Raw genomic sequence first — 13,010 nt, 5'->3', positions numbered from 1 at the left:
TATCTCTGAAACCTGAATAAGATTACTGCCATTTAACTTCTCTACTACTACCCCTATCCTAGGACTGGAAAAGGTCAGTTTTCACTCCAACCCCAAAGAAAGGCAGTGCCAAAGAATGTTCAAACTCCCGCACAACTGCGCTCATCTCGCAAGCTAGTAATGCTCAAAATTCTCCAAGCCAGTCTTCAGCAATACGTGAACCATGAAATTCCAGATGTTCAAGCTGGATTTAGAAAAGGTAGAGGAACCAGAGATCAAATTGCCAACATCCATTGAATCATTGAAAAAGCAAGAGAGTTCCAGAAAAACATCTATTTCTGCTATATGGACTATGCCAAAGACTTTGACTATGTGGATCGCAACAAACGGTGGAAAATTCTGAAAGAGATGGGAGTGCCAGACCACTGACCTGCCTCTTGAGAAATCTGTATGCAGATCAGGAAGCAACAGTTAGAACTGAATATGGAAGAGCAGACTGGTTCCAAATAGGGAAAGGAGTACATCAAGGCTGTATATTGTCACCCAGCTTAGTTAAGTCACATGCACAGTACATCATGAGAAACACTGGGGTGGATGAAGCACAAGCTGGAATCAAGATTGCTGGGAGAAATATCAATAACCTCAGATATGCAGATGACACCACCCTTATGGCAGAAAGTGAATAAGAACTAAAGAGCTTCTTGATGAAAGTGAAAGAGAAGAGTGAAAAAGTTGTCTTAAAACTCAACATTCAGAAAACTTAGATCATGGCATCTGGTCCCACCACTTCATGGCAAATAGATGGGGAAACAATGGAAACAGTGACAGACTTTATTTTGGGAGGCTCCAAAATCACTGCAGATGGTGATTGCAGCCATGAAATTAAGACACTCCTTGGAAGAAAAGTTATGGCCAACCTAGATAGCATTAAAAAGTAGAGACATTACTTTGTCAACAAAGGTCTGTCTAGTCAAGGCTTTGGTTTTTCCAGTAGTCATGCCTGGAAAATCCCATGGGCGGAGGAGCCTAGTAGGCTGCAGTCCATGGGGTCACTAAGAGTTGGACACGACTGAGCGACTTCACTTTCACTTTTCACTTTCATGCATTGGAGAAGGAAATGACAACCCACTCCATTGTTCTTGCCTGGAGAATCCCAGGGACGGGGAGCCTGGTGAGCTGCCATCTATGGGGTCGCACAGAGTTGGACACAACTGAAGTGACTTAGCAGTAGCAGTATATGGATGTGAGAGTTGGACTATGAAGAAAGCTGTTGGGAAAGTCGCTCAGTCGTGTCCGACTCTTTGCGACCCCATGGACTGCAGCCTACCAGGTTTCTCAGTCCATGGGATTTTCCAGGCAAGAGTACTGGAGTGGGTTGCCATTCCCTTCTCCAGGGGATCTTCCCAACCCAGGGATCGAACCCGGGTCTCCCACATTGTAGGCAGACGCTTTACCCACCGAGCTACCAGGGAAGAAAGCTGAGTGTCCAGCTATTAAAAATAATGCATTTGAATCAGTTCTAATGAGGTAGATGAAACTTTAGCCTATTATACAGAGTGAAGTAAGTCAGAAAGCAAAACACCTATACAGTATATTAACACATACATACAAAGGTCCGTCTAGTCAAGGCTATGGTTTTTCCAATGGTCATGTATGGATGTGAGAGTTAGACTGTGAAGAAAGCTGAGCGCCGAAGAATTGATGCTTTTGAACTGTGGTGTTGGAGGAAACTCTTGAGAGTCCCTTGGACTGCCAGGAGATCCAACCAGTCCATTCTGAAGGAGACCAGCCCTGGGTGTTCTTTGGAGGGAATGATCTAAACCTGAAGCTCCAGTACTTTGGCCACCTCATGCGAAGAACTGACTCATTGGAAAAGACTCTGATGCTGGGAGAGATTGGGGGCAGGAGGAAAAGGGGACGACGGAGGATGAGATGGTTGGATGACATCACGGACTTGATGGACATGAGTCTGAGTGAACTCCGGGAGTTGGTGATGGACAGGGAAGCCTGGCATGATGTGATTTATGGGGTCACAATGAGTCAGACACGACTGAGCAACTGAACTGAACTGAACTCATGGAATTTAGAAAGATGGTAACGATGACCCTATATGCGAGACAGCAAAACAGACACAGATGTAAAGAACAGACTTTTGGACTCTGTGGGAAAAGGCGAGGGTGGGAAGATTTGAGAGAATAGCGTTGAAACATGTATATTACCATATGTGAAATATATTGTCAGTCCACGTCCGACGCATGAGACAAAGTGCTCAGGGCTGGTGCACTGGGATGACCCTGAGGGATGGGATGGGGAGGGAGGTGGGCAGGGGGGTCAAGATGGGGAACACATGTATGCCCATGGGTGATTCATGTCAACGTATGGCAAAAACCACTATAATATTGTAAAGTAATTAGCCTCCAATTAAAATAAACTAAGGTTTTTTTTTTAAAAGAAAGCTGAGTGCTGAGGAATTGATTCTTTTGAACTGTGATGTTGGAGAAGATTTTTGAGAGTCCCTTGGACTGCAAGAAGATCCAACCAGGCCTTCCTGAAGGAAATCAGTTCTGAATATTGATTGGAAGGACTGAAGTTGAAGCTGAAACTCCAACACTTTGGCCACCTGATGTGAAGAATGGATTCATTAGGAAAAACCCTGATGTTGGGAAAGATTGAGGGCAAGAGAAGGGGATGACAGAAGATGAGATGGTTGGATGGCATCACCGACTCAGTGGACTTGAGTTTGAATTGGTGTTAGACAGTGAGCCCTGGCGTGCTGCAGTCCATGGGTTCGCAGAGTGAGACATGACTGAGCGACTGAGCTGAACTGAACTGAACCCCTGTCCCAAAAGGATCTCTCAAAAGGATCTAAATCCCACTCCAAAGTAATTCTTACCACCATAATCATAAACATCAACCCTCCTACGTACGTATCACATCATGACTCCTCACTTGGGCTCATAATATCTACAGACCTGACCCTTAATTGCTGAATCCTCAGCCACATTTTTACGTTTGAACTGATGCTCCACAAATCAATGCGTCCCTCTCCATAGTTCTAACCATTCCTATATCACCCTGAGGTTGCCGTGAAGGGTGATTATTGCGTCTCCCCCAAAATCCATATGTGGAATCCCTAACCTCAGATGGAATGTGCTAGGAAGTCAGTATTGGGAAGGCAGATACTTTAAAATGAGGTCATGAAGGTAGAACTCCCAGGATGGGGTTAGTGCCCTTATAAGAAGAGAGAGAGATATCAGAGCTGTCCTCCTTAAGGAGACAGCAAGGCAGGAAGAAGTCCTTTGCCAGCAAGGGCATAAAGCAGCACCATTGTCTTGAACTTCACAGGCTCTAGAACTATCAGTTCAGTTCAGACACTCAGTTGTGTCTGACTCTTTGTGACCCCATGAATCAGAGCACGCCAGGCCTCCTTGTCAAAAACCAACTCCCAGAGTTCACTCAGATTCATGTCCATCGAGTTCGTGATGCCATCCAGCCATCTCATCCTCTGTCATTCCCTTCTCCTCCTGCCAGGGTCCAGCCCTGGTGGATCCAGGGTGATTCGAAGGTGGGGACAGAGTCGGCGTCTTTGGAAAAATACATATTTAATCACAGATATAGAGAGATTAGAAATGGATAGTGAGTAGGAAGATTAGTGGAGAAAAGGAGGCTGAATAACTTGGATTACGTGGAATAGCATCCATGCTCCAGATGGGAATTCAGCCAGAAAAACGGGAGCAAGAAAGAAGCGACATGGGGGAATCAGTCTTTCCGGAAACTGATCCGATTTCTTTATTTTTGGGTTTGCTTATATACCTTTTGTTACACATAGGGATGAATACAGAGTCACACGGGGGTCAGCAGTCCTGACCTTTATCAAAATCAGGTGCTTCACATAAATGTATAAAAAAAGGTCTTAGGGATATTACATCATCATGAGACCTGCTGACATTTTATGATCCTTTCTTTCTGATAACCAAAAAACTTATTTTTTCCAAGGGTGTTTTTTCTTAAACCAGGCACTACCCTCCAAATAAAGCTGCATTCCTATAGGGTGAGAGTGTAGTGAGTTACAATCAAGAAAGGAATTTATTTAACCCAAGGTTAACATGATTAGTCTTAAAGGTTAATACTTATTTCTCCTATATGCTTAAAGGTTAATACTTATTTCTCCTATATGTTAGTTATATTCATTATAAGGGTAGGGAACATGGAGATTTAGCAGCAAACATCAGCCCAACAAATGAAAATCCTTTCACCAATGCTCCCCTTAAGATCTATTTAGTCTTAAGATATGATAAAGTTACATTCTTGCATAGCAAGGACACAGTGATTTATAACAAAGTACAGTGATCTATTACAAAAGACAAAATCCATTAACTCAAAAAGTCTAGTGTTGCTAACGTCAAAAACTACTATATTTCCTTTGCTATATTCCAAATACATTGATTAATATAAGCCCAGGTGCCTAAGGATATAGAGGCCTGGTGGCAATCATTGACTCAACAAGAAGAAAAAGTCCTATGCTAATTAAGACTCTCAAAATACTCCAAAACTCTCTGTGCTGTTTACGGTTGAGAGGTAGTAAACAATCATGTGCCTAGTGGCAGCAGTATGGATAATCCTGTCACACAAGCTGGTCTGTCAGCAGAGAGGTTTGACCTGAGACATCCTTGTCCCACCCAGAGCAGGGAATTAGCAGCAATTATTGACACAACAAATGAAGAACCCTTCACCAATATAATTCCTAACCAACACACTATACTAATAATTTCCAACTCCCCAAAAGAATTTGCCTTTAGTAAGTCTAAAACATCTCGTGCCTCTCAGGTTGGGAGGCTGTAAACAATCACATGTGGCCGGACAAACCTATACAGGTGGGCTAGATAACCTTCAGAGGAGTCCGTAAGCTGAAACACTCTTGTCACGCCCAAGAATTTTTATTGCCTTGGAGCTGCACGTTTACTCCTTCTCCAAGAGAAACAGTTATGGGGGAGAGCCCCCTGTAAAGTCAGAGGTATAGGTGAGAGCATAAAACAGACTCTGGTTTGGGGGCTAGATGCTCAGGAACAGGGGATTTCCTGAGGCTTAATCACGCCTTTGCATATGCCAAGCCTCCTTCCTCATGACCTTTGCCATGGGCGGAATTCCTCACGCTGGCCCCCGGCATCCTCCTGCCCCCAATCACTCCCAGCATCAGAGTCTTTTCCAATGAGTCAACTCTTCACGAGGTGGCCAAAGTACTGGAGTTTCAGGTTTAGATCATTCCCTCCAAAGAAATCCCAGGGCTGATCTCCTTCAGAATGGACTGGATGGATCTCCTGGCAGTCCAAGGGACTCTCAAGAGTCTTCTCCAACACCACAGTTCAAAGGCATCAATTCTTTAGCACTCAGCCTTCTTCACAGTCCAACTCTCACATCCATACATGACCACTGGAAAAACCATAGCCTTGACTAGATGGACCTTAGCTGACAAAGTAATGTCTCTGCTTTTCAATATGCTATCTAGGTTGGTCATAACTTTACTTCCAAGGAGTAAGCGTCTTTTAATTTCATGGCTACAGTCACCATCTGCAGTGATTTTGGAGCCCCCAAAAATGAAGTCTGACACTGTTTCCACTGTTTCCCCACCTATTTCCCATGAAGTGATGAGACCAGATACCATGATCTTCGTTTTCTAAATGTTGAGCTTGAAGCCAACTTTTTCACTCTCCTCTTTCACATTCATCAAGAGGCTTTTGAGTTCCTCTTCACTTTCTGCCACAGGGGGGTGTCATCTGTATTTCTGAGGTTATTGATATTTCTCTTGGCAGTCTTGATTCCAGCTTGCGCTTCTTCCAGCCCAGCATTTCTCATGATGTACTCTGCATATAAGTTATATAAGCAGGGTGACAATATACAGCTTGACGTACTCCTTTTCCTATTTGGAACCAGTCTGTTGTTCCATGTCCAGTTCTAACTGTTGCTTCATGACCTGCATACAGGTTTCTCAAGAGTCAGGTCAGGTGGTCTGGTATTCCCATCTCTTTCAGAATTTTCCACAGTTTGTTGTGATCCACACAGTCAAAGGCTTTGGCATAGTCAATAAAGCAGAAATAGATGTTTTCCTGGAACTCTCTTGCTTTTCCATGATCCAGCAGATGTTGGCAATTTGATCTCTGGTTCCTCTGCCTTTTCTAAAATCAGCTTGAACATCAGGAAGTTCATGGTTCACATATTGCTGAAGCCTGGCTTGGAGAATTTTGAGCATTACTTTACTAGCGTGTGAGATGAGTGCAGTTGTGTGGTAGTTTGAGCATTCTTTGGCATTGCCTTTCTTTGGGATTGGAATGAAAACTGACCTTTTCCAGTCCTGTGACCACTGCTGAGTTTTCCAAATTTGCTGGCATATTGAGTGCAGCACTTTGACAGCATCATCTTTCAGGATTTGAAATAGCTCCACTGGAATTCCATCACCTCCACTAGCTTTGTTCATAGTGATGCTTTCCTAGGCCCACTTGATTTCACATTCCAGGATGTCTGGCTCTAGGTGAGCGATCACACCATCGTGATTATCTTGGTCTTGAAGATATTTTTTTTTGTACAGTTTTTCTGTGTATTCTTGCCACCTCTTCTTAATATCTTCTGCTTCTGTTAGGTCTATACCATTTCTGTCCTTTATCAAGCCCATCTTTGCATGAAATGTTCCCTTGGTATCTCTAATTTTCTAGAAGAGATCTCTAGTCTTTCCCATTGTGTTGTTTTCCTCTATTTCTTTGCACTGATCACTGAGGAAGGCTTTCTTATCTCTTCTTGCTATAAGGAAACTAATTTGTATTGTTTAAGTCATATAATCTGTGGTACTTTGTAATAAAACTCCGAGAAGACCAAGACGGTCTGGAAGAAACAAAGCAAGTCTCCATGGCCCATCGGTGTGACCTGCAAGCAGCACCTAAAGCTCCTCCAAATCATCTGCCTCCCTGCCCACCTGCAGCATCTGGGTGTCAGTGCCACCTAGCGGTAGAAGATCAAACTGTCCTAGAGAGTTCCTGAAAGGATGACTTCCAACGTCAGGTATTCCACAAACATGTAATGAGAGTCAGATGTGTGCAGCACCACTGGAATGCAAAGACAGGTGGTAAAGTCAATGTACTGCTGCTGTTAATGTTGCTGCTAAGTTGCTTCAGTCGTGTCCAACTCTGTGCGACCCCATAGACGGCAGCCTGCCAGGCTCCCCCGTTCCTGGGATTCTCCAAGCAAGAACACTGGAGTGGGTTGCTACTTCCTTCTCCAATGCATGAAAGTGAAAAGTGAAAGGGAAGTCGCTCTGTAGTGTCCGACTCTTAGCAACCCCATGGACTGCAGCCCACCAGGTTCCTCCGTCCATGGGATTTTCCAGGTTAATGTACTAGAGGAGTCCAAAGTCTAGTGGGTGAGCTGGAAGCACAAATCAATTTAGTGCCAATTGTATGTGCTATACTAGAGGTCCTTAAGCATTTTCTTTCAACAAGGAGAACAAAATAAAATACTTGAAGACTGAAAGAATGCAGAAAAGCCTTTCAGAGGAGGAGTGCAGGGTGACTTGCAAAGAGAGGGTGGACCTGGCCACCAGGAGAAGGGGCTGCAGAAATAAGAAGAGATATAGCTCAGGAGTCTGTGGCTGTGTCTTCCTTCCTGACAGAGGCCAAGGCAGGTGTAAACTGGAGGCAACTGGTCCAACATGCTGTGGGCTTCAGTTTCCTGAGTCTGCATGTGAGTGCTCTAGGGATGTGAGAAATGGCCAAAGCAATGAACTTGGAGTTAATTTAAAAAGAAAAAAAAGTCAGCTTCTTAGACATCAAAATTTACCAGGAACACAAGAGTCTGAGAGAGAAGGATGAAGGGGAAGTAAGTGAGCCCGTTGTCTGCCTAGGTTTTCTCCAGATTCCTCCTCAAATGTCTCCAAGTAAGATTGGGAGTCTCCAGATAGAGGATAGCAGCAAACAGGACTGAGGAGTGGAGAACTGACTCTCTTCATGACCCCTTCCACCTGTACAACTCAGTCTGTGGAGGGCTGATGTGAATGGGAGGGATGGTGGGTCACAGGGACAGGCCCTAAGAGGGTGGACTTTGACAACAGGAGCCTGAAGGCAAAAGTGATGACCAGAGTCGGCAACAGTGAGTTCCTGGTAAACCATCCACTCAGATCAAGACTCTGCCAGCCAAGAGGAGGGGTGTGGAGCACCACGTGCAGGTAGGCAGAGCCAGATCAAGCAGACTGGGGGTGAGGCTAGGAGATCAGGGCCTGCATAGTCCAGGGAATGTGGACAGAGCCCCAGTGTCACAGCCAGATCGACATGAGGAAACTACAGGAGAGCAGTGAGATTAATATCCTCCTATGAAAACTTTGGTCATAATGGGTGTGAGTCTGCAGCCTCTATAGGAAATGGAGCCCTGAAATCAGGTCCATCTTCTCCACTTCTGTCCTCAGGCTTCCCTCAGTCCCTTCTGGGAGTGGGTGCTGAATATACATTTGCTGGGTGTGAGGATGACTCAACTTCCACCTGAAACAACCAGAGAATTCCTGAAACAGGTGTCACTGAAGATAAAGGACTCCGGCCTTCAAGCTAACTTTTCCCCAAAAGGAATTCCAGACTCCAATCAGTGCTCAAAGGAGCCTGCCTGCTTTGAACTCTACTTCTCAGTCTGACAGCCACCCAGTTCCCAGAGGTTCTTACTGGCAAGGCTTCCTTCTCCTACCACCCCTGACCTAACTCCATGAACACCTACTACCGGGGTCCAGCCCTGGTTGGATCCAGAGATATCTGAAGCATGAATGGTGTCAGTGACTGAGATTTAGAGATGTAGAGAAAGATAAGGAAAGAATTTTGCAGTTAAGAAAATAAAGGAGAGAAAGAGGTTGATATTCCTTGGTTTACGCAGAAAACTAATAAAGCCCCAGCATGGGACTTGCCCTGTTCACTTAGGCTGCAGGTGCCCTCTTGAATAGATGAGGGTGTCCCACCTTGAGCACCTTCTTGAGTGGGTCTTAGAAGCCTGGGCAAGAAAGTGAACTCAGAGGGCCCCTGCGCTCCAGGGGGTCAACCTGAAAAAGAAAGAAAGAAAAACACGGGAAGACCAAGCTTTGGTGAGCAAGGCCCACAACTTTATTTTCAAAGGGACCTTTATACCCTGAATTGTACACAGAGAATAATGGAAGATGCAGAGTCATGCAGGGTCAGCAGTCCTGACCCTTACCGAGACCAGGCTTTCTTTCTGCATACCTTTCTGTTTGCAAAAGTCTTACATGATTTACATCATCTTCTGGCCAGGACCCCCAGTTGTTCCTGCTAACATTTTATGACCCTTCTTTCTGATAAAGGTTAGTTAACCAGAAAACTTATTTTCTCTAAAGGTGATTCTTCTAAAGCCTGGCGCCACTCCCTGAAAGCAATAGATAAAGTTGCATTCCTATAGGGCAAAAGTGTGGTGGGCTATAACAAGGAAGGAATTTATTAACTCAAGGTTTAATGTTGTTAATATCAAGGCTACTTACTTATATTTCTATATATCAACTATATTAATTAATGCACTCCCAGGTACACAATGAAAGATATGAAAACTTGGCAGCAAGTGTTTGCTCAACAATGAAACCCTTAACCAGTTCTATTCTAATAATTTTTAACTCCTCGAAAGGCTCTACATTCCTAGAATGTTTTAAGCATCCTGTGCCTCTCATGGTTTGGAGGCTGTAAGCAATCACATGTGTAGTTGTAAGAGTCCAGATAAACCTATCAGGCAAGTTAGAAAACTATCAGAGGGGTTTGAATTGAAACACTCTTATCATGCCCGGGAGACTTATTAACTAGAGCTCTAAGTTGATTTCCTTCAGAGAAAGGTGGTCGAGGACAGCCCCCCGTTAATGTCAGAGTAGTTGGTGGAAGGCATAAAATAGCAAGACAGACAGATTCTGGCTTACAGGTAGATGCTTGAGCAGGTCCAGGGGTCCCTCGAGTCCTGGAGGGACTGGAGTCCCATCAAGTCTCTCCCTCATGACCTTTGTCATGGGTGGGATTTCCCTTGCTGGCTCCCGGCAACCTACTTCATGCCTGCACCAGCAAGGCCAAGATCGAGGACCTGTGCAGGCTCAGGACAGGAGACTGCAAGTGCAGGTGAAGTGCCAGGTGTGCCTCACGCCTGCACACAGGACTTCATCCACAGATTCACTGAGCATCAGTTGAGCATTGCCCAGGTCTCCCAGAAAGCCAGGAGCAGAACAGAACCCTCTGGAGCTCATTCTGGCTTTCTAGGACATCATCCCAACTGGTAGTGCAGGTTTCTCCTCCTCCTGGGAGAGTCTGAACCCACCTTCATGAGTTTCATCTATCCCGGGGCAGAAGGCTTACAAGTGTCCCACATCTCAACTCCCTGGCACTGGGCTGCCTGCACTCCCAGAAGACTGGTATAATTTGCTTGTACCTAACTTGGACTCTTGAGGTCACTGATATGCCTGTCCCCCTGCCGTCAAGGCTTCCCTCACCCATTGCTCTGTAAGAAGGGAGAATGACCTGGAAGCAAGGTCTTTCCTCTGGAGCACGGCTCCAATCTGTGCATCCAGCAAGTCACTGAGGCCCAGCCACTCCTTTTCATGTGATGATGAGAGAGCTGGATTCACTTCCTCTCCTCCCTTTGACAACTTCTCTAGGTGAGGTTTTCCGATAAACTCTATTCCTTAATCATACGCATTTTCAGGAACTCTCTCTGAGACCTGACATACAGTAGTGGCAATAACAAAAAAAAAAAAAAAAAAAAAACCCTCTCTGAAAAATGGCACAAGATTATAGAACTGAGCAGTAGGGACACAACAGTGATTTTCTTAAAGGCAGAAAATCAAAGGTACCAGGGCTATTTCTTCAGACCCCACCCCACCCACTAGTGCCCCTCCTCAGCCAGGCAGCTTCTCTGCTTCCCCACCACTCCTGCTTCCCACCCTGACATATTCATCTGGATCCACTTTTCAGATTTTTCCCCCTTGCCTCAACTTTGAAAAAATGTCCCCAATGCCTGAATAATCAATTCCTCTGAAATACAGATTAAACCATTCCCATTTGTTATTTAAAGATACACCTTCTGAAATGTGAAGCAGCACCATCTTGTCAAAGAAGGGTCTTATTGAAGAAGGAGGGATGGAAGACAGAGGGATGGGCTCCTCCCAGATTGACTTCATCTTGTTCCTGGAAGAAAATCCTAAGGAACCCTCATTCTCTCTGTGTGAGACTGAGAATAAAGCAGTGGCGCCGAGACTGCTCTGTCCTTGGTGGCCAGTGGGAGAGAATCTGGATTCAGGATGCTGGTAAGAGGTGGTGGTAGCAGAAAGGGAAGCAGATCAGTACTAGAGATGAGAGTTCGGAGAATCCTGTTTCAGAAATGGAGCAGGGCTCATGTCATGCAGCACGGTAGAGAATGCCACTGTATTAAGTGCCCACCATGTGCTAGAGCACTATGCTAGGAGCTTAATTATGTTTTCCCAAACAATCCCTACAGCTCAGCAGTTCTGCTCCTTACTACCTGGTCTACAGAAATGCATGCACCTGTCTCCAGGGCACACAAGAGAAAGGCTCCTGTAATGTTGAGTGAAAGAAGCCAGAGAGGTGAGAATGCAAACTATGTGGCTTCTCTTGTGTGAATCCCTTCAAATGGCAAAGTAAATAACCATGCTTGTAGATGTCTACTGAGGTGGTCAAATAATGGAGAAAAGCAAGGAAGTACTTTTCTCTGGGGAAAGGGGACTTGGGATATGTAGGGGATGCTTGGAGACTCCTGGGATGCAGGGGTGTTCCATCTCATGACCCATGGTGTTTATACTGAGTGGTGGTGATTTAGTCAGTAAGTCAGACATCATCCTTGCAACCCCATGGACTGTAGCCTGCCAGGGTCCTCTGTGCATGGAATTCTCCAGGCAAGAATACTGGAGTGGGCTGCCATTTCCTCCTCCAGGGGATCTTCTCAACCAAGGGATTGAACCTGTGCCTCCTTCATCTCCTGCATCGTAGGCAAATTCTTTACAGTTGAGCCACTGGGGAAGCCCCATCTCTTCTTGTATGTTATTCCTATTTTGGTTAGAGAGGCCACATAGAAACATGCCATGAACTCAAACCTTCACCCAGAGGCTGTAAACCTGGGAAAACATTTATTCAATTCCCGATGTTTTCCTCTGCAAATCTAAAGTAATTGCATTTCTTGTTCTGTGACCTAATCCTTCTTGTCCTTTGGCCTCAATTATATAATCTACTCTGTTTATCCATATCCTTAAATTTACAGCATTTCTTTCTGGTGGGTGACACAACTACTATTTGTGGGCAAATATGTTATCGAAACACACTCACATTTTTCATTAATCGTAAACACTGAAACAGTGGCTCACATTTTAAAATATAGTAGTGAGATGGAAGAAGGACTTAGTAGATGCTTATCTTCAGTATTTACCATCCCCAGGACCATTTTATTTTTTATTGAAAATATAATGCCATGCAGGAGTGTCCCTGGAATTCTGGTCTACTAGAACAACCAACTCATAATGAAAGAAATAGTTCATATTTAAGGGGTTCAAATTAAAATAGGTATTTTTGTCAAACATCTATCAGGGATTTCACTAGTGGCATGAACAAGTCTTTTTAAATCTAAAGACTCCTAAAATAGATAAATACCCCCTTTGTAAAAAGCTTGCAGGTATATATATAAGTTCAGCTATTTCTGGTGTTATTTAGATAATAAGCAAAGAAGATGAAACTCAGACATAACTCTCAAATCTTAAATACTTGGCTCTTCCAGGACAGGAGACTATGGCACCAGCACATCTAGGGAGGGTATATTGATAACATGAAAGGCATTGGTCAGCACAGAAGCAGGTTAGTACATGTCCTCAGGATAAGGGTCATCAGCAATCTGACTTCCAGGGAAGTGTGTCTAATTTGGTAAGAAGTTTCCAGATAAGGGAAAATAGTTGCTTCCTGACCATCTCACAGTTTATGCTGAGTGAGCACCCTTACTTTTAGAGAAGGACTTTGTTCATGAGA

This window comes from Ovis canadensis, chromosome 1 (genome assembly GCF_042477335.2).
Source record: "Ovis canadensis isolate MfBH-ARS-UI-01 breed Bighorn chromosome 1, ARS-UI_OviCan_v2, whole genome shotgun sequence".
NCBI lineage: Eukaryota > Metazoa > Chordata > Mammalia > Artiodactyla > Bovidae > Ovis > Ovis canadensis.
This window is presented reverse-complemented; position numbering follows the sequence as displayed.